The sequence below is a fragment of the Protopterus annectens genome, chromosome 4.part1 (assembly GCF_019279795.1).
Source record: "Protopterus annectens isolate FY-2018-M chromosome 4.part1, PAN1.0, whole genome shotgun sequence".
In the NCBI taxonomy this organism is placed as follows: Eukaryota; Metazoa; Chordata; order Ceratodontiformes; family Protopteridae; genus Protopterus; species Protopterus annectens.
In genome coordinates this window covers 736,078,506-736,101,373 of record NC_056734.1, presented here as the reverse complement: position 1 = coordinate 736,101,373, position 22,868 = coordinate 736,078,506, and the positions used below count along the sequence as shown (strand labels likewise).

The 22,868-nt window shown below is 43.2% G+C and overlaps 1 protein-coding gene across 1 annotated transcript in view; it reads right to left on the bottom strand.

Moving 5' to 3' along the window:
• GMPS (guanine monophosphate synthase) overlaps nucleotides 1-22,868 on the bottom strand; it is a 1,355,954-nt gene that overhangs the window by 1,074,344 nt on the left and 258,742 nt on the right. The gene's annotated exons all lie outside the window — the stretch shown is intronic.

Genomic DNA, 22,868 nt, shown 5'->3' with positions numbered 1-22,868 from the left:
TTGCTTGCAAATAATGCTAGTTTCCCTCCCAAAGGTGTTGCCAGCTGAGACATGCTTGGCATGGAAATGAGGGAGTCATTGGGTTTGCTTCCTGTATTGTTGAGCACTGTCTTCGCAACCTCTTGGTGCTGGAGTTTGCCATTGTCAGCCTCTATATGATCCTTGTGATTGCCCTCTGCCCCTTGTGCGTCTGTATCTACCTCTTTGGGGCTTGTCAGTGGCTGGAAAGGACCAGTTTTTTGAAGGCCAATTTCTGCTAAAACGTGGTGGTTGGACCTGTAAGAAAGCTTTGACAGTTTGCATAGATTTGGCTTTTTCTTCCATTTTCCATAGTATCTCCTCAGCATTAGTACCAAACAGCACATCCTTTTGTAAAGGAGCATCTAGAAGTTTAGCTTTCACATGATCAGGCAAATTTTGTTCCCTAAGCCAGGCATGTCTGGGCATGACTGCTCCTGTAGCAGCCGCTCTACTTGAGGCCTCTAGGGCATCATAACCACATTGTAAGGTGTGTTTACCCACTTGCTCTGCACTATGCATCATATCCTGTAACTCCTTTAAATCTGGTTGTTCAGGTTGAGACATTTTGTTCCTTAATTGAGATAACAGGAACTGTTGATATTTAAGCATATGAAACTGACAATTTAAGGCCCTCATGGCTAGGGTGGCCGAGGTATATACCTTTTTACCCCACCTTTCTAAAGATCTTGATTCCCTTTCTGCAGGAAGTGGATTCTTGGCAGTGGAGGCCTTCAATCCCTTGGGGCTTTGTGAAATGGTTTCAGGGTCAGCATTATGGCTTTTGAAGAGAAATTGGTGAGAGCTGGGTACTCTGCAATACCTATCAGGTTTGACTGGTGCAGGAGGCAGAGAATCCGGGTTAAGACAAGCCTCCGAATAGAAATCATCCAGTATGTCCAAAACAGGGGGTATAGCCAGAGGTCTGTGTTGAGTAACAAAAGAAATTCCCTAAGTCTTTTCTTGGAATCTGAAAAGTCTTGGCCTTCCCAATGGAAGTGTTCCCTCAAGGTGTGCAAGGTTTCCCCAAAGGAAAAATCCTCAGGAGGGGATACAGAAGGAATGGACTGTTCTGCATCCGAATCCTCAAAAGGAGAGTAAGAGTGTTCCTCTGCATCAGAATGTTCTGATAAAATGGATCCCTGATCCGAAGAGGGAGAATCTTCCTCCACTCTGGGTCTCTTGTCTGGAGGGGGTTGAGAACCTCTGATAAGAGTAATTAAATCCTCAGCCATTTTAAGCACCTGTTTTTTAGGCATGGGACCATGAGATGGGCCCTGTGCAACAGGCCTCGTGGGATGCCTGGCTGCTTTGGATTTAGTAAAGGCCTTAATTGAAAAAGAAGATGGGGGCCTAAATACACCATGGGTGGAGGTGGACCTGTCCACATTAGTAGGCTCAACATTAGCAAAGGCTTCGGTTGTAGTCTGGGAAAGGGCCGAGGTCCCAGCGGTCTCGGGTACAGAGGACACCACCAAAGGAGTGTCGTCGGTAGTCAGGGACTGCAAAGGCGTCTCGCTGAGAACCGGACCACGTGTAGCCTGTTTTGGCGTGGTGTCGGCAGGGACCGCAGGCCTCGCGTGTTGGTCCTTTTCCTTGTGTTTTTTTGGACAAAACGGTAGTCGGAGTGTCTGACGACATTTTATAATCAAAAGCTTTACAAAGTAGTGCTGGGCAAACTCTGCCCGACGCTTAATAGTGCGTTTATTGAAGGTAGCGCAAAAGCGACAGCCCGAGACGTCGTGGTCTGGGCCCAAACAAGGTATGCAGAGGGAATGGAAATCCTTATGCGGTATTTGCTTCCCACAAGAAATACAATTATTAACTTTTTCTGACATCGGTCTGAGGCAAGAAAAGTTTCCCCAACGGGGTACTTAGCTTTAATGAAGACTTCGGTTCCAAAATTTTCGTAATTCAGGAGCTGGCCGACCGGCACTTGCGAACTGCTTCTGCTTCGGGCACCGCGCGGCAAAAAAGACTGAAGAACATGGCGTTGGCTGTGTCTTATATACTCTGGCCTCACTGACGTCAGAAGAGAAAGCGACTACAACCGACGCCGGACCAAGACTTTGGAATTCGGCCGACCGAGGGACCGCCTGACGGCAGAAAACCCATCTGTGATTACTGCAGCTGTATGCACGATGAACAACAGCATTTAGCTAAAGTGACACAGGTCCTTCAAACACTGCAGGAGGCAAGGTTTAAAGGTAAAAATGAAAAGGTACAATTCATGTCATCCTAAATAAAATTTCTGAGTACTATTTTACATCCTTCCGGGCGTACACCTTGTTCGGAGAGGGTGCAAGGAATTATGCAAATGGATAAACTGGCTACCATTCCAGATTTGCACAAATTTCTGGGTATCATGAATTATAATCGGGAATTTATAGAGGATTATGCCAGCATGGCAGTTCCTCGATATGACATGCTTTCTAGCCAAAAAGAATTACCCTTTCTGGAGTGGGGACCAAAGGAAAATACGGCTTTTTTGTGATTTAAAGGCAGAATTGGACAAGGCTACAGAATTAGTAGCTCCAAGTCTAACATGTCCTTTTTGGTTACAGGCAGCAGCTGGACCCAGCACACTCTCTGTTGTGCTTTTACAGGAGTGGTCTCAGGGCTCTGATTCTATAATGCAAAAGACTTTATGCCCCATTACATTTTTCAGTAGGAAGATGACACATGTTGAGAGGGGATATCACCCATGTATTCAGCAACTTTTGGCCATTTACTGCGGTGTAAAGCAAACTGAATACCCAACAGCTTTTTCTAAAGACATTATAGTACAGACATTGCATTATGCCATACAGGCTTTGGTAAATGAGACTCGGCTAAATAAAATGAATGATGACGTCAGTCAAGCAGTGTTTGCAAAATGGTTGGCATTATTTAGTGTCAAGCAAGTTACAATAAAGACAGGAGATGAGTATTACTTATCTAATTTCATGGGATATGAAGGAAAACGACACAAATGTATTAGGCACATTTCAAATCCTTAAAAGCCCATTCTGTCTCCTGATTTTCAGGAAGACAGGCCATCCATCTTTGTTGACGGTGCTCGATTTTGGGACAATGGACAATATCGGACTGGATTTCCATTAGTACCAGAAAACCCTTCTATGGGACAGCCGACTCTGATTCATTTGCCGGGACATATGTCTGCTCAGTGAGGGGAACTGGAAGCAGTTCTTTATGTGTTACAGCATTTTCCACCTGTCACTATTTTTTCAGACAGTGGATACGTAGTTCATTTTCTGCGGCTGAATATGTCTACATGGGAAGGAGAGGGTTTATTAATAACATGGGCAAACCACTCAAGCAAACTTCTGTGTTACAGACTATTTGGAATTTGGTTCGTAGTCAGTCCCTTGTAGGTTGCTACAGTACCTTAAAGGTAAAAGCTCATCAGAATGCTACGAATGAAAATTTTCAGTTAAATAACTATACTGATCAGACAGTACATGCCATTCAGACATTTTCAGTTCAGAATTTGCAACATGATTTGCTGCAGATCCAAACTAAGTTTGGACTGCATGAAGAGTTAGAAAAATATACTTTTGTAGGAGAAAAAGTCCAGAGCAATATTATGCAAAATGCTTTGAAGACTGTTCTAGTCTTCCTTATATACAGTACCAACAGGCAGGACAGTTAGTGAAATTTAATCATCAGGTATTGGGACATTTGGGTAGACAAACGTTATGGCCCATTGTAAAGAACAAGTACTGGCATCCACAGCAAAAGAAAATCTGTGTTTTAGTGCATGCTGAATGCTTAATATGTTTGCAGGTTAATGCTCAATTGAAAAAAACGCAGTTACTAAGGGTAACTCCAGCGGATTGACCTTGGTATGCCATCCAAATTGACTTTGCAGGTCCAGTTCCCCCAGCTAAAGGTGGGTACAAGTCTCTTCTAGTGGTAGTTGATGTTTTTTTCAAAATGGGTAGAAGCAATTCCTACAAAAATAAGGACGGCTAAGGCTGCAGCAGAAGCCTTATGGAAAAAACATTTTTTGTCATTGGGGATGGCCACGAGTTATCGAATCCAATAATGGGCCACAATTTGTCAGCAAATTGATGAAAGCTTTGTGTGATATGCTTGGTATCCAGCAACAATTTCATGCTCCTTACCATCCCCAGTCTAATGGGATAGTTAAAAGAATGAACAGGATTCTTAGGGAATGCCTTAAGAAAGCCTGCTTGGAAAAAGGTGTAAATTGGGTAAAACATTTGCCTGGGATCTTGCTGGATGTCAGAGCAACTCCACACAGTAAAACAGGGATCTCAACTTTTGAAGTCATGATAGGTAAAAAAAATACCTGTACAATTGCCATTTGATCCTACTGTTAGTACAGACCATTATTAGAAATTGCACAGCATCAACAATGGTTAAAAAGATATTTCTAAATTGTGTCAAAGCCTATACAAATTACGGTCAAAGGATCCTGTTATGCCAGAAGAAAACCTTCCCTCTGGGACACATGTATCGATCAAGACGGACGGTCCGTGGGATAGTAATTGGCAAGGACTTTTTGAAATAATTGCTCAGTTAGGACCTCTAGTGTGCAAAGTTAAAGGAAAAAAAACAGCAAGATAATTCTTGTTCATAGAGATCAGTTAAAAGTCATTAAGTGATTTCATGTTTTGTGTTTTTTTTTTTTTTTTTTTTTTTTTTTTTTGTAGACTCAAGGCAAATGCTAAGTCTGAAACAGTTGAAAAAACATCTATCAAAAGAACTTTTTAGATTAATACCACTTACGTGGAAAGGTTATATTATTGTACATAATGAAGATCCTGTTTGTTATTGTACTGATTGTACTCACCGGAGCCCTTGGGGTAGGGTGTCAAACAAGAGAAATGCAAGTTTAAAAAATAAACAATGACAATAATACTGTAGAGCTAGGTTGAAATGTAAATCGTTTTCATGAACAAAGACAGCAGGACAATTTTATTTGTCCATATAGTATTACTTCTATCTTCGGATACATAAGGATTTCCAGCAATGTTACCTTTTGGTCCACAGCTGAGAGTCGTCATTATATTTGACCAAACAGTCCTAAAGTAACCCTTGAATTTAACTACAAAGTTTATATTAAATGTTGTCAATTTCCTATATTTTATTTGGGAAAAGGAGAAAAATTCAAAGAAATATCCACCATCAATACAAAGTACAGTTGTGTACACTTACCATAAATGTAGATGTTCAAGTGTATTTACTGTTGCAGTCATTACACTAGGGTAATCTGCTGGCAGGTTGCCCTCAGTTGGCCTGATTAACAAAGTCTTGGGTCCTGCGATGGTTGCTGTCCCTTCTTCCATGACGTCAGGTCGTCAGGGGTATAAAACATGCAGCCGACACCATTACATCAGTTTTTCTGTCTCCTGATTTTCAGGAAGACAGGCCAACTGTCTTTGTTGACATTGCTCAATTTTGGGACAATGGACAATATCGGACTGGATTTCCAGTAGTACCAGAAAACCCTTCTATGGGACAGCTGACTGATTCAGTTACCGGGACATAGGTCTACTCAGTGAGGAGAACTGGAAGCAGTTCTTTATGTGTTACAGCATTTTCCACCTGTCAATATTTTTTCAGACAGTGCATACATAGTTCATTTTCTGCGGCTGCATATGTCTACATGGGCAAGGAGAGGGTTTACTAATAACAGGGGCAAACCACTCAAGCAAACTTCTGTGTTACAGACCATTTGGAATTTGGTTCGTAGTCAGTCCCTTGTAGGTTGCTATAGTACCTTAAAGGTAAAAGCTCATCAGAAAGCTAAATAACTATGCTGATCAGATGGTAAAAAAGGCAGCAAAGGAAGGAATACAATTGTATCCTACAGAACACCTTTCTAGTGTACCAGATAAAACCACTGCAGTACATGCCATTCAGACATTTTCAGTTCAGAATTTGCAACATGATTTGCTGCAGATCCAAACTAAGTTTGGACTGCATGAAGAGTTAGAAAAATGTACTCTTGTAGGAGAAAGTCCAGGGCAATATCATGCAAAATGTTTTGAAGATGGTTCTAGTCTTCCTTATATACAGTACCAACAGGCACGACAGTTAATGAAATTTAATCATCAGGTATTGGAACATTTGGGTACACAAAAGTTATGGCCCATTGTAAAGAATAAGTACTGGCATCCACAGTTAAAGAAAATCTGTGATTTAGTGCATGCTGAATGCTTAATATGTTTGCAGGTTAATGCTCAACTGAAAAAAACACAGTTACTAAGGGTAACTCCAGCGGATTTACCTTGGTATGCCATCCAAATTGACTTTGCAGGTTCATTACCCCCAGCTAAAGGTGGGTACAAGTCTATTCTAGTGGTATTTGATGTTTTTTTCAAAATGGGTAGAAGCAATTCCTCCAAAAATAATGACGGCTAAGGCTACAGCAGAAGCCTTATGGAAAAAACATTTTTGGTCATTGGGGATAGCCACGAGTTATCGAATCCAATAATGGGCCACAATTTGTCAGCAAACTGATGAAAGCTTTGTGTGATATGCTTGGTATCCGGCAACGATTTCATGTTCCTTACCATCCCCAGTCTAATGGGATAGTTAAAAGAATGAACAAGATTCTTAGGGAACGCCTTAAGAAAGCCTGCTTGGAAAAAGGCGTAAATTGGGTAAAACATTTGCCTGGAATCTTGCTGGGTGTCAGAGCAACTCCACACAGTGAAAAGTACAGTTTTGTACCTACCATAAATGTAGATGTTCGAGTGCTAATACAGCTGCAGTAATCACAGATGGGTTTTCTGCCGTCAGGCGGGTCCTCGGTCGGCCGAATTCCAAAGTCTAGGTCCGGCGTCGGTTGTTGTCGCTTTCTTTCCTGACGTCAGTGAGGCAGGGGTATATAAGACACAGCCGACGCCATTTTCTTCAGTCTTTCTTGCCCCAGATGTCAGGTGCCCCCAGAAGGAAGGCAATACATAAATTATATTTATATACATGAAATGCAATATAATCAAAAATCAGTAGTTGCAAGCAAATATACCATAGAAGGATAACCCAATCAGGTTGTATGAAGAGGGGTTAGGCCCTAGGCTTTTACCAAGAGGGGAAGGAGGGAGGGAAGTACTGCAGCTGTATTAGCACTCGAACATCTACATTTATGGTAGGTACAAAACTGTACTATGTTCATCGTGCATACAGCTGCAGTAATCACAGATGGGTAGAATCCCAAAGCTACGCACAGGGTGGTAGGCACTAGGTGGAACTGGGATGAGCCAGAATGCCCTGCAACACAGCAGTGGCAAAGCCTGCTCTAGTTTTGGAATATAAAGGCAGGTGGTAGTGTTTTGTGAAGGTATGCACAGAACTCCCAAGTGGCTGCCTCCAAAATATCTTTGGTAGGAACTCCTCTGAGGAAGGCTGTAGAGGTAGCTGTGGCCCTGGTGGAGTGGGATCTGATGCCTGTAGGGACAGATTTTCCATGATAGGAGTAATAAAACCGTATGCAGTGGCCTATCCATTTTGAAATTGTCTGTTTGGTAACTGGCTTCCCTTGAGCTCCTACAGCATAGGACACAAAAATTTGTTCTGATTTCCTGAAAGGCTTTGTTCTGTCCAAATAATAACGTAGCTGTCTATGGATGTCTAAGGAGTGTAGCAGCCTTTCCCCTTTGTTTTGAGGATTGGGGTAAAAGGTAGGTAAGTGTATGGCTTGATTTAAAGCTACCCTGGATACCACTTTAGGCATAAATGACGGGTTGGTTCCAAGGGAAACCCTGTCCTGATGGAAGATGAGAAAGGGCTGCACAGCCATGAGGGCTTGTAGTTCTGAAACCCTACGAGCTGAGGTAATGGCCAGAAGGAAAGCTGTTTTCCAGGACAAATATTGCAAATCTGTTGAGGCAGCTGGTTCGAAGGGAGGCAATGTTAATTTTTCTAGAATGTAATTAAGATCCCAGGCTGGTATTGGTTGTTTCCTTGGTGGTCTTATATTCTTAGCCCCTCTGAGGAACTGTCTTAAGAGTGGGTGAGAGAATAAGGGTGGATCAGTGTTGAATTCTGCAGAAATGGCTGAGGCATGGATTTTTATGGAGGAAAATGAAAGTCCACTGTTCAGCAGCTCAGCTAGATACTGTAATACCTGAGGAAATTCAGTTTTCTAGGGTCCTGGCCTTTTTTCTCATTCCAAGAGCAAAACCGTTTCCATTTTGCGGAGTAAGCCTTTCTAGTAGATGGCCTTCTGGCCTCCAAAATGACATCCTGCACCTCTTTGGGAGTAGGGTCTGTTGTGGTGTTAAGGAATTTTCCATGCAGCGAGATTGAGTGTTTTCAGCTGACTGTGAAGAGTTTTGTAGCTGTGCTGAGTCAGCAGAAGAGGCATTAGAGGTAGGGACCAGGGAGGAGTATGTGTTAGGCTCCTCAGGAGTGGGTACCAGTGTTGTCTTGGCCAGTCTGGAGCAATCAGTATCATCTTGGTCTGTCTGCTCTTGCTTTCAAGAGCACCTTGGGCAGAAGAGGCAGAGGTGGGAAAGCGTAAACTGTCCATGCTGTCCAACTGAATGAAAGGGCCCACTCTCCAAGCCTTTGGATGAAAGGTCCTTGAACAAAACTTTTCCAATTGATGATTCCTGTGGGAGGCGAAGAGATCTATGTCTGGCCTCCCCACGCTTGGATTATCTTTGTAAACACTTGAGGATGCAACTTCCATTCGTGTGGATCTGTCATATTTCTGCTTAGATTGTCTGCCAGCGTGTTTTCCAAACCTGGCAAGTACTGTGCTTGAAGTTCGATTTGCCATTCCAGAGCCAAGTTCCAAAGTGTCATGGCTAGCCTGCACAGGGGTATGAATGTGTTCCTCCTTGTTTGTTTATGTACCACATTACTGTGGTGTTGTCTGTTCTTATCAATAATTGTCCTGGATGCAGGAAGTCCTTGAAAGCTGTAATTGCATTTATCACTGCTAGCATTTCTTTTTGATTGATGTGAAGGTGCTTTTCCTTTTGGGACCATTTGCCCTGAATGCACCTGTCTGTCATGTGCGCCCCCCAGGCATAATCTGAGGCGCCTGTTGTGATGACTTGATTTGCTTGAGGCTTGCAGAATGGGAGACCTGTGTTTGTTTGACATGCTTGGGCCCACCATAGAAATTCCTTTTGCAAACATGGAATTATTGGTATTATTGTTTCCAAACTGTGACTGTGCTGAGACCAAAGGTTTTTTAGGTACCATTGAAGTTTCCTCATATGCAACTTTGCACATGGGATTAAAAGAATGCAAGATGCCATGAAGCCCAGAGCCTGCAGGATTTTCCTTGCAGTAAGCCTGGTACAATTTGCTAGTATTTTGAAGTATTGAGTTAGTTGCCCCTGTTTTTCTGGCGTAAGATAGGCCATCTGGTTTGTGTCGAAGTTGGCACCCAGGAAAGTGATTTTCTGAGATGGAGTTAGCCTGGATTTCTCTTTGTTGATTGTGTATCCCAGAGAATGCAGTAACCATGTTACATAAGCCAGATGTTCCAGAAGTATGTGCTTGCTGTCCGCTTGGATCAGGCAGTCGTCCAAATAAGGGTAAATTTGTATCCCTTGAAGTCTGCAGTAGGCAATTACTGATGCCAGGCATTTCATGAATACTCTGGGTGCAGTAGATAAGCCAAAGGGCAATGCAGAGAATTGATAGTGTATTGAACCTGCAAGAAATCTGAGGTATCTTCTGCAGCTTTGTCTGATTGGGACATGCAGGTATGCCTCCTTGAGGTCCAATGTTACCAGCCAAAACTCCTTGCCCAGCATGGGAAGAAGCTGCTGTAATGTGAGCATCTTGAATTTTGGTACAGTAAGAATGTGTTTAGGATGGATAAGTCCAAAATGGGTCTCCAGTCGGATCCTTTCCTTGGTACCAGAAATAGCCTGGAATAAAAACGTTGACCTTGCTCGTGAGTAGGTACCTCTTGAATAGCTTTCATGTCTATGAGCTTTGAAATTTGTAGTTGTGCCTCTGCCCTTTGATTGTGTGGCAGGTTTGGCATGCCTCTCATTTTTGGAAGAGTGTGAAAATGAAATCTGTAGCCTCTGTTTATAAAGTCCAGGATCCATTTGTCTGTTGTGACAATATGCCAATTTCTTGTAAATAATGCCAGCTTTCCTCCCAAGGGTGCTGCCAGCTGAGACTTGCTTGGCATGGAAAGGAGGAAGTCATTGGGTTTGTTTTTGTCTTCGCCACCTCTTGGTGCTGGAGTTTGCCATTGCCTGCCTCTATATGATCCTTGTGATTGCCCTCTGCCCCTTGTGTGCCTGTATCTTCCTCTTTGGGGCTTGTCCGTGGCTGGAAAGGACCAGTTTTTAGAAGGCCAATTTCTGCTAAAACGTGGTGGTTGAACCTGTAGAAAAGCTTTGACAGTTTGCATAGATTTGGCTTTTTCTTCCATTTTCCATAGTATCTCCTCAGCATTAGTACCAAATAACACATCCTTTTGTAAAGGGGCATCTAATAGTTTAGCTTTCACATGATCAGGCAAGATTTGATCCCTAAGCCAGGCATGTCTACGAATGACTGATCCTGTAACAGCAGCTCTACCTGAGGCCTCTAGGGCATCATAGCCACATTGTAAGGTGTGTTTACCCACTTGTTCTGCACTATGCATCATATCCTGCAACTCCTTCAAGTCTGGTTGTTCAGGTTGAGACATTTTATTTCTTAATTGTGATAACAGAAACTGCTGATATTTAAGCAAATGAAACTGACAATTTAAGGCCCTCATGGCTAGGGTGGCCGAGGTATATAGCTTTTTTCCCCACCTTTCTAAGGATCTTGACTCTCTTTCGGAAGGTAGTGGATTCTTAGCAGTAGAGGCCTTCATTCCCTTGGGGCCTTGAGAAATGGTGTCAGGGTCAGCATTATGGCTTTTGTAAAGAAATTGGTGAGAGTTAGGAACTCTGTAGTACCTATCAGGTTTGACTGGGGCAGGAGGCAGGGAATCCGGATTAAGGCAAGCCTCCGAATAAACATCATCAAGTATGTCCAAGACAGGAGGAATCGCCAGAGGTCTGTGTTGAGGTAACAAAAGAAATTCCCTAAGTCTTTTCTTGGAATCAGAAAAGTCTTGGCCTTCCCAATGGAAGTGTTCCCTCAAGGTGTGCAAGGTTTCCCCAAAAGAAAAATCCTCAGGAGGAGATACAGAAGGAATGGACTGCTCTGCATCAGAATCTTCAAAAGGGGAGTAAGGGTGTTCCTCTACATCAGAATGTTCTGAAAAAATGGAGCCCTGATCAGAAGAGGGAGAATCTTCCTCCACTCTGGGTCTCTTGTCTGGAGGGGGTTGGGAACCCCTGATAAGAGTAATTAAATCCTCAGCCATTTTAAGCATCTGCTTTTTAGGCATGGGACCTGGAGATGGGCCCTGTGCAACAGGCCTCTTGGGATGCCTGGCTGATTTGGACTTAGTAAAGGCCTTAATGGAAAAGGAAGATGAGGGTCTAAAGACACCATGGGTGGAAGTGGACCTGTGCACGTTAGGAGGCTCAACGCTCACAGTGGCTTCGGTGGTTGTAGTCTGGGTCTGGGCCGAGGTACCTGCGGTCTCGGTTACAGAAGACACCACCAAAGAAGAGTCGTCGGTAGTCAGGGACTGCGTAGGCGTCTCGCTGAGAACCGGACCACGTGTAGCCGGTTTTGGCGTGGTGTCGGTCCTTGTCCTTGCGTTTTTTGGACAAAATGGTAGTCGGAGTCTCCGACAACATTTTATAATCAAAGGCTGTACCAAAAAAGTGTTGGGCGAACTCCACCCGACGCTTAATAGTGCGTTTATTGAAAGTAGCGCAAAAGCGACAGCCCGAGACGTCGTGGTCTGGGCCTAAACAAGGTATCCAAAGGGAATGGAAATCCTTATGCGGTATTTGCTTCCCACAAGAAATACAATTGTTAACTTTTTCTGACATCGGTCTGAGGCAAGAAAAGTTTCCAACGGGTACTTAGCTTTAATGAAGACTTCGGTTTCCAATTTTTCGTAAATTCAGGAGCTGGCCGACCGGCACTTGCAAAAGTACAGTTTTGTACCTACCATAAATGTAGATGTTCGAAGATCCACATTGCTGCAGTCCTAACACTTCATTTGACTGACAAAAGAACGCAAGGGAACAAATGCGCATGACCGACGCCATATCCTCAGTCTTTTCTTGCCCCAGATGTCAGAAGACCCTAAAAAGAAAGGTCCAAACCCAAAGACCACAACTAAACAAACAGCTAGTCTAACACCAAAAATATATATAATATATATAATATATACAAAATGCAATATACAAAATGCAGATTACCTCATATGGATAACCCAACCCACACAACCACCTCAAACAACAGAGGGGAAGGAGGGAGGGTTGGTTGCAGCAATGTGGATCTTCGAACATCTACATTTATGGTAGGTACAAAACTGTACTATGTTCTTCATCTCACATTGCTGCAGTCCTAACACTTGGGTAGAATCCCAAAGCAGAGGTAAGGGAGGATGGCTAAACTATAATGAAGCAGGAGCTGCCAAAATGCCCTGCAACACAGCAGTGGCAAAACCAGCCCTGGATTTAGAGTACAAGGGAAGGTGGTAATGCCTAGAGAAGGTATGCACTGAACTCCAAGTGGCTGCCTCCAAAATATCCTTAGTAGCCACCCCTCAAAAAGCTGTTGAAGTGGCAGTAGCCCTAGTGGAATGAGGTCTAATCCCAGCTGGAATCTCTTTGCCATGATGGGAATAACAGAAAGCAATGCAAAATCCAATCCACTTAGAAATAGTTTGTTTTGACACAGGCTTGCCCTGAAAGCACAAAGCAAAAGAAACTAATAACTGCTGAGATTGTCTGAACCCTTTAGTTCTGTCCAAATAATATGTAACTGCGCAACTATCAGAACATCTAAGATGTGCAAAATCTTTTCCCCTTTAGTTTGGGGATTTGCATAAAAAGTAGGCAAATGAATAGTTTGGTTTAAAGCCACACTAGAAACCACTTTAGGCATAAAGGAGGGATTAAGATAACCTATCCTTGTGAAAAATTAAGAAAGGCTCAACTGCCATAAGGGCCTGTAATTCAGAAACCCTTCTTGCAGAGGTAATGGCCAACAAAAAAGCAGTCTTCCATGACAAATATTTCAACTCAGCAGTAGCTGCAGGCTCAAAAGGTTGTAGAGTGAGTTTCTCCAACACAAAATTGAGATCCCAAGCAGGAGTAGGAGCTCTTCGTGGGGGTCTTATATTCTTTGCCCCTCTGAGAAATTGCTTGAATAAAGGATGAGAAAACAATGGTGGGTCACAATCGTAATGAGCTGAAATTGCTGCAGCATGAATCTTAATAGAAGAGAAGGACAAACCTTTGTCCAGTAACTCAGTAAGATATTGAAGAGCCACACTTAAGTCAGGCTCAGAAACATCCAAATCCTTAGCTGCACTCCAAAATAAAAATCTCTTCCATTTACCTGCGTACACTTTCCTTGTACTAGGCCTTCTGGCTTCCAAAATCACATTCAAAACTTGTTGTGGAAGTTGAGACCCTCTATGGTTTAAAACAGAATATGCCATGCTGTTAGGTGAAGATAGTGAAGTTTGACATTGAGCAAATGACTGTCCTCCTGGGACAACAGATGTGGAATCAAAGGCAAAGGCCATGGAGGCTTCCGTACTAGACTTCTCAGTAGTGGATACCAGTGCTGTCGAGGCCAATCTGGAGCTATCAAAATCATCCTTGGCTTGTCCTGTCTGACCTTCAGAAGTACCTTTGGGAGGAGAGGCAGAGGTGGAAAGGCATACACATGAAGATTTTTCCAACTGAAAGAAAGAGCATCCACTTTCCAAGCTGTGTGATGAAACCCCTTTGTGCAAAACTTTGGCAGCTGGTTGTTTAGTGGAGAAGCGAACAGATCTATGTCTGGAGTTCCCCAGGACACTGTCAATTTCTGAAATACATGAAGATCCAGTTTCCACTGTGGGGATCCATGATTTGTCTGCTTAACACATCTGCTAAGGAGTTCTGTGCTCCGGCAGAAACCTTGCCTGAAGACTTAATTGTAAACTGAGAGCAGTCTCCCACAAAATCATTGCTTGCCTGCATAGAGGATAAGAATGTGTTCCCCCTTGCTTGTTGATGTACCACATGACAGTTGTGTTGTCTGTTAGAATCAACACCTGCCCTGGAAGAAGTAAATCCTTGAAAGCTATTAATGCAAACTGGACTGCTAACATCTCCTTCATGTTGATATGTAGATGTTGTAGTCTGGCAGGCCACTTGTCTTGTATCCACTTTCCATTTAGATGAGCTCCCCAAGCTATGTCTGAGGCATCTGTCGTTAAAATCTGACTCGCCTCTGGCCGGGTCACAGAGAGTCCCTTGTTTAGGTGACATTCCCGAGCCCACCACAAAAATTCCTTTTGAATGCAAGGTATTATTTGAATGACAGTGTCCAGATCCTGGCAGTGCTGTGTCCATACATTTTTGAGATACCATTGTAGCTTCCTCATATGCAGTTTGGCATTGGGAAGCACCAGAATACAAGATGCCATGAACCCTAAGGCTTGAAGGACTGTCCTTGCAGTCAGCCCGGACTGATGAGATAGCTGATGGAAGTAAAGGGATAGACTCTTTTGTTTGTCCGGGGTTAAAAAGGCCATCTGGGATGCTGTATTCAGTCTCACACCCAGAAAGCACATGTCTTGAGAGGGTACTAGACTGGACTTTATTTCGTTCACAGAATACCCCAGGCATCTTAGCACTGCTATCACATATTCCAAATGATGAAGAAGCTCTTCCTTCCTTGAGCCAGAATCAGGCAGTCGTCCAAATAAGGATAGATCTGTATTCCTTTTAGCCTGAAGAAAGCAATCACTGGAGCCAGAACTTTCGTGAACACTCTGGGCGCAGTAGATAAGCCAAAGGGCAATGCAGAGAACTGATAGTGAGAAGTCCCAGCTCGAAAACGCAGATACTTCCTGCAACTTAGTCTGATAGGAACATGAAGGTAAGCCTCCTTGAGATCCAAAGTTACCATCCAATGATCTTTGCCCAGCAGAGGTAAAAGCTGCTGCAACGTCAACATTTTGAACTTGGGAATGTCCAGATAAGTGTTGAGGATAGACAAATCCAAAATTGGTCTCCACGTGTTCCCCTTCTTTGGGACTAGGAACAGGCGAGAATAAAATCCTAGGCCCCTTTCTGGCAAAGGAACCGGCTGTATGGCCCCTATTTGGAGTAGCAGAGAAATTTGCTTGTGAGCCTCTATTCGTTGTTGAGGAGGAATGTCTGGCATGCCTTTGAAAGGAGGCAAGGTATGGAAATAAAACCTGTAACCGTGATGTATGATATCCAGTACCCATTTGTCTTGGGTAATCAAACTCCAATTTTCTTTGAAAAGTGCCAACCTTCCTCCCAAAGGTGCTGCCAGGCGAGAAGATTCTGGCAGCTGAAAAGGTAGGTCATTGGGTCTGTTTACAAAAGGACTGACCCCTGCCCTCACTTGAAGACTGCGCAGGAGAACTCCCTGTTCTGGGCCTGAAAGAGCCCTGACCTCTGCCCCTGCCACGCCTAGATCTACCCCTAGACTGGGAATCATAAGAAGCATACGTCCACCCTTTAGTAGGCCAATTTCTACTAAACTTTGGAGGCTGAACCTGCAAAAAATCTTTAACAGTCTGCATAGACTTAGCCTTATCTTCCATTTTCTTTAAAACTGCCTCAACAGGAGAACCAAACAAGACATCAGATTGCAAAGGGGCATCCAAAATCCTAGTTTTAACATGGTCAGATAAATTTTGATCCCTCAGCCAGGCATGCCTGCGAAGAACTGACCCAGTGGCAGCCACCCTAGACGAGGCCTGTACAGCATCAAAACCACATTGCAAAGAATGCTTACCCACCTGCTCAGAAACATGCACTAAATCTTGTAACTCTTTACAGTCAATACCTTCCGCCAGGGCATCAACCTTAGATTTCAACTGAGAAAGGAGATAATTTTGATATTTCAACATGTGAAACTGGCAATTCAAAGCTCTCATGGCTAGAGTGGAAGAAGTATAAACTTTCTTTCCCCACCTATCCAAGGCCCTGGCCTCTTTATCTGCAGGAACCGGATTTTTGACAACAGAAGCCTTAACACCCTTAGGCCCCTGGCTAACAGTTTCTGGGTCCGCCCTAGGACTCTTAAAAAGATACTTATGAGCTTCAGGCACCCTGTAATACCTATCCGGTTTAACAGGAGCAGGAGGCAAAGAATCAGGATTAAGAGAAGCCTCTGCAAACACATCTTCCACCACATTCAGAACAGGAGGAATAGCTAAAGGCCTATGCTGGGGTAAAAACAAAAATTCCCTAAGCCTTTTCCTGGAATCAGAGAAATCCTGACCTTCCCATTTAAAATGCTCTCTCATGGAGTGAAGGGTCTCTGAAAAAGAAAAATCCTCAGGAGGAGAAGCAGAAGGAGTAGAATCATCCATATCAGAGTCAGAATAATGAGAATACTCCTGCAAGTCTTCAGTCGAAGACTCAGACACATCCGAAGCCTGCTCATAATCCCCCAACACAGGTTCCATCCTAGGCCTCTTATCAGGAGGGGGCATAGAGCCCCTAATTAAAGTAATTAAATCCTCTGCCATTTTGAGCATGTGCTTCCTGGGCACAGCACCTGAAGAACTAGGAGTGACACCCACCGAAGCTAAACTAGGCCTGCCTCTAGGAGAAGCCTTGGATGCAGAAAGAGAGGGCCTAGACCCCTTAGCAAGGGAGGGGAGTACAGTTACTTGAGAAGCCCCTACAGCCTGCCCTGCCTCCTGGGAGGCCACATCCTGTAGAATCAAAGTTTCTCCCTGGGTCTCCAGAGAGGCCTCCGTCGGAACCACCGGTTCCACTGACACCTCTAAAGAACTGGCGTCCGGTTCGGACGACTCCTCTAACCTAGGTTTAACTGCCTTGTCCTTGCGCTTCTTTGCGGAAGCCGGCGTCGGAGCATCCGACGGCATTTTGTAATTGCACCGCTTCCCAAAGACCAACCTTGCACAATCCGACCTCCGCTTTATAGTGCGTTTATTAAACCTAGCACAAAAGCGGCAACCAACAACGTCGTGCTCAGGTCCTAAACAAGGTATACACAAATTATGATAATCTCTATGCGGTATCTGTTTCCCACAAGAAATACAGTTATTCACTTTTTCTGACATCCGGTAAACCACTGAGGCAAGAAAAAACCAAAATATTCCCAACGGGTACTTAACCAACTCTGACTTCGGTCTGAAACTCAATTGAAAATTTCAGAACGCCGAACGGCACTTGCAACACTGCTTCTGCATCGGACCATGCGGCAAAAAAGACTGAGGATATGACGTCGGTCATGTGCATTTGTACCCTGACGTTCTGATGTCAGTCAAATGCGCCCTGACCGACGTCAGCCTTATACTCTGATATTCGGGCCGAATGAGGGACGGCGGACTACCCAAGTGTTAGGACTGCAGCAATGTGAGATGAAGAACATCTGTTTCTGCTTCGGGCACCGCGCGGCAAAAAAGACTGAAGAAAATGGCGTCGGCTGTGTCTTATATACCCCTGCCTCACTGACGTCAGGAAAGAAAGCGACAACAACCGACGCCGGACCTAGACTTTGGAATTCGGCCGACCTAGGACCCGCCTGACAGCAGAAAACCCCATCTGTGATTACTGCAGCTGTATGCACGATGAACTTCAGGGATCTCACCTTTTGAAGTCATGATAGGTAAAAAAAAATGCCTGTACAATTGCCAATTGATCCTACTGTTAGTACAAACAGACCATTATTAGAAATTGTACAGCATCAACAATGATTAAAAAATATTTCTGAATTGTGTCAAAGCCTTTAAGAAATGCAAGCATTCAAATTACAGTCAAAGGATCCTGTTATGCCAGAAAAAAAACCTTCCCTCTGGGACACATGTATTGATCAAGATGCTCCAGATGGACGGTCCGTGGGATAGTAATTGGCAAGGACCTTTTGAAATAATTGCTCAGTTAGGACCTCTAGTGTACAAAGTTAAAGGACAGAAAAAACAGCAAAATAATTCTTGTTCATAGAGATCAGTTAAAAGTCCTTAAGTGATTTCATGTTTTGTTTTTTTTTTGTTTTTTTTGTAGACTCAAGGCAAATGCAAGTCTGAAACAGTTGAAAAAGCATCTATCAAAAGAACTTTTTAGATTAATACCACTTACATGGAAATGTTATATTATTGTACATAATGAAGATTCTGTTTGCTATTGTACTGACTGTACTCACTGGAGTCCTTGGGGTAGGGTGTCAAACACGAGAAATGCAAGTTTAAAAAATAAACAATGACAATAATACTGTAGAGCTAGGCTGAAATGTAAATCGTTTTCATGAACAAAGACAGCAGGACAATTTTATTTGTCCATATAGTACTACTTGTATCTTCGGATACATAAGGATTTCCAGCAATGTTACCTTTTGGTCCACGGTTGAGGGTCATCATTATATTTGACCAAATAGTCCTACAGTAACCCTTGAATTTAACTATAAAGTTTCTATTAAATGTTGTCAATTTCCTGTATTTTATTTGGGAAAAGGAAAAAAATTCAAAGAAATATCCACCATCAATACAAAGTACAGTTGTGTACACTTACCATAAATGTAGATGTTCGAGTGTATTCACTGTTGCAGTCATTACATTTGGGTAATCTGCTGGCAGGTTGGCCTGATTAACAAAGTCTTGAGTCCTGCGTCGGTTGCTGTCCCTTCTTCCATGACGTCAGGTCGTCAGGGGTATAAAACATGCAGCCGACACCATTACATCAGCTTTTCTTGCCTCAGATGACAGGTGCCCCTCAAATGAGGAGCAAATAAAATTAAAAACACAAAAAATATACCTCCAATCCCAAAAGCAAATACACCAAAAGGGCTTTTAAGCATAGTGAAAGGAAGTAGAGATATAGCCAGAGAAAAATAGGGGGCTGGAGGGAGGGTAACCAGTACTGCAACAGTGAATACACTCGAGCATCTACATTTATGGCAAGTGTACACAACTGTACTATGTTCTTCTATTTCACTGTTGAAGTCATTACATTTAGGTAGATTCCCAAAGCTATGGTTGGGTGGAGGGAATTATACAGCATTAGGACCAGCTATAAGGCCCTGCAGGACAGCAGTGGCAAAGCCAGCTCTGGATTTAGAGAAAAGTGGTAAATGGTAATTTTGGTGAACGTATGAACTGAGCTCCAGGTAGCAGCTTCTAGAATGTCCCTGGTAGAACACCTCTGAGAAAGGCTGTGGAAGTAAATGCAGCCCTGGTGGAATGGGATCTAATCCCCTGGGGATAGTTTTTCCATGGTGCATGTAGCAAAAACGAATACAATGGCTTATCCATTTGGAAATGGTTTGCTTTGAAATAGCCTTTCCCTCTGCCCCTGCAGCAAATGCCACCAGCAATTGTTCAGATTTTCTTTGAGATTTTGTCCTGTTTAAGTAAAATCTAAGTTGTCTGTGTACATCCAATGAATGCAGAATCCGCCCCCCTTTTTTCTGTGGATTGGGAAAGAAAGTTGGCAAATGAATGGTCTGATTAACAGCAACACTGGATACCACCTTAGGCATGAAGAATGGATTGGTCCTGAGAGATACCCTGTCCGCATGAAAAGTGATGAAAGGCTCCACTGCCATAAGAGCCTGTAATTCGGAAATCCTTCTAGCTGAAATGACTGCTAAAAGGAAAGCGGTTTTCCAGGAGAGAAAATTTAAGTCTGCAGTAGCAGCTGGCTCGAAAGGAGGGAGAGTGAGCTTTTCCAATACAAAATTGAGGTCCCAGGCAACGGTTGGAACTCTCCAGGGTGGTCTTAAGTTTTTGGCCCCTCTGAGATACTGCTTTAGCAGAGGATGAGAGAAGAGGGGAGGTTCTGTGTTGTAATGAGCTGAAATGGCTGAGGCATGGATTTTTATGGAAGAAAACGACAGGCCCTTGTGTAGCATCTCAGTTAAGTATTGTAAAGTTTCCCCAAAAGAAACATCCTCAGGGGGAGAAGCAGAAGGAATGGAATCTTCTGCATCAGAGTCCTCATAAGTAGGTATAGACAATTCCTGTTCACTGAAAGAGTCCGAAGAAATAGAATCCTGTAGTGAAGATTCATAATCAATGTCTTGCCTAGGCCTCTTAGAAGGGGGGGATTGGCTACCCCCTGATCAGAGTAATTAAATCTTAAGTCATTTTGATTTGTTTTTTAGGCATAGGGGCCTGCACATGTGGCCCAGGCATTAGTTTTTTAGGCATAGGTCGAGATTTTGGCCTTAGTTTTGAAGATGGCATTGGTCTAATATACAAATCTGTAGGCCTGAAAACACCCTCAGAAGCCAGTGCCTGCACAGCGGCTCCGGACCCATCCAAGGTAGAAACATCCGCGGGTTCCATAATTGAAGCATCTCGCGGCATACCGGACTCCGAATGGGTCTCAGTAGAGGTTTGTGAATCAGAAGTAGCGGGTATCAGGGGCTGCGAAAGCGCCTCACTGAGTACCGGCGAACTGGCGATTGGCTTAGGAGAAGCATCTTCGGCAGTTTTGGACCTCAATGGCCTGTCTCTGTCTTTTTCTTTGCATTTTTTAGGTATTCCGGTAGTCTGATTGCTAACCAACGACATTTCTGGATAATTAAAGTGTGAGCCAAAATATTTAGAAACAAAAATGTTCCGACGTTTGATAGTGCGCTGATTAAATAAAGCACAAAACCAACAGCAAGGTACGTTGTGGTCAGGGCCTAGGCAAGGAATACAGTACAAATGAAAATCCTTATGAGGTATTTGCTTCCCACAAGTAATGCAATTATTAACTTTTACTGGCATCGGTAAGGACCAAGAAAAAAAGTTTCCCCAATGGGGTACTTAGCTTTTTAGTTGAATACTTTGGATCGGAAACTCGAAAATTTCAGGAGTCAGCCGACCGGCACTTGCGAACTGCTTTGGCTTCGGGCAACGCACAGCAAGAAAGACTGATGTAATGGAGTCGGCTGCATGTTTTATACCTCTGACGACCAGACGTCATGGAAGAAGGGACAGCAACCAATGCAGGACCCAAGACTTTGTTAATCAGGCCGACTGACGGCAACCTGCCAGCAGATTACCCAAATGTAATGACTGCAACAGTGAAACACGAAGAACACTGGCTAATCTTCACCTATGTGAAGAAGCGTGGTAATCATAGTATACAGGGAATTAGTATTTCTCCCAATAATACAAAAATACAACTAAATTTTACTACTGGAGTTTTTGTAATATGTACTAATGTCACAGATATTACAGGCCACATACGTTCTATCAATATTAACAGGTAAACCTACCTCTGTTCATACAGACCATTTAGTTAAAATCCTTTCTACCTGTACAATGATCAGTAAACAGTATCAAAAGGTTGTGGTACATTTTAACATCACATTCCCAGATACAGGCAGGTGCCGATATAAAAGGGCATAGTATGATACTCTGCTTGGAGGCCTAGGCACCAGAATGGGGGCTCTTAATGCAGCCGACATTAAAATTCTAACTAATCATTTAAAAGTAGTGGGGGAAGATACCTCTCAAATTGTGCATTTACAAGTATCTTGGAATTCAGAAATACGGAAGACACACCTGCACAATATAAATTATCAGCAGCAATTTTTAGTCAATTATGATGCTAAGCAGCTACACCAGTTGAAATTTGATGGTAACATGACAATTTTTGTAAACTGGACAAAATGCACTATGCAATCTTTGTATGTGGAAATTCAGAGAAACAGAGTACAAACTACACTTATGTTACAAAATGAAAATGTTTGGCGACTATTGTTTAACAAATGGATACCCGATACAAATTGGATTAAGCTATTTACTGAAGTAAAATACTGTACTCCACAATATTGTACAGAAAAGTTTATGCATTATAATGTTACTGATACCACTATTATGTGTCAATTTACTGCGTTACCTATGATATTTTTCATACCAGAAGGGTACGAGTATTGGTTGCCACAATTTGAAGGTAATTAGATATGAGAAGAAAAACACATAAAATTGAGTATTGTACACAGACAAAAATGGACTAATTTGTGGACAGCATTCACCTGTCTATGAACCATGCTTACTGCAGCATTCTGTTAGGGACTCTGGCTGACAAAGTTCGCAGACGATTGCAAGTTGGGAGCCATTATTAACTCCCCAAGTGATGCTGACATCCTACAGAAAGGCCTCACTGAAACCAATGACTGGTGTTAGAACCATGGCCTTAAGCTCAATGCCAAAATATGTGCCATCCCCTTTGGGAAAAACCCAGTTCCCATGAATTACCACATCAATGGTAGTCCACTGAACACAGAAGGCATTATAAGAGATCTAGGAACACAGGTTGACAGCAAACTCTCTTTTGACCACCACATTGCCACTGTGGTCAGAAAGTCTTTCTATGTGGCACATCTCATTACCAAGGGTTTTGCATCCAGGAAGAAAGAGGTCACCATCTCCCTCTTCTTTTCCCTCATTACGCCAATCATTGAGTACAATGCCCCATTTGGCATGCACCTCACCAGACACCTGCAACAACTGAAGAGGCCGCAGAAGTACCTCACAAAGAGGATCCTAGAGCTTAAACACTTGTCCTGTATGGACAGACTCAAAAAACTATTCTCTGTCTGATATCACCTACTTAGAGGCAATCTCTGCTTGACTTCCAAAGCCATGTCTAACCCAGCTACGTTAGAAATGCTGCATCTAAAGAAATCCCAATCCCTCCGCACCACACGCTTCAGAGACCTCAATCTCATTACCACAATCAACAGAACGTGCTGGAGGGACAGGTTCATAACCCAGAGACTGCCCATGCTATGGAATAGACTTCCCATACATGTCAAACAGGGCACCTCATTGG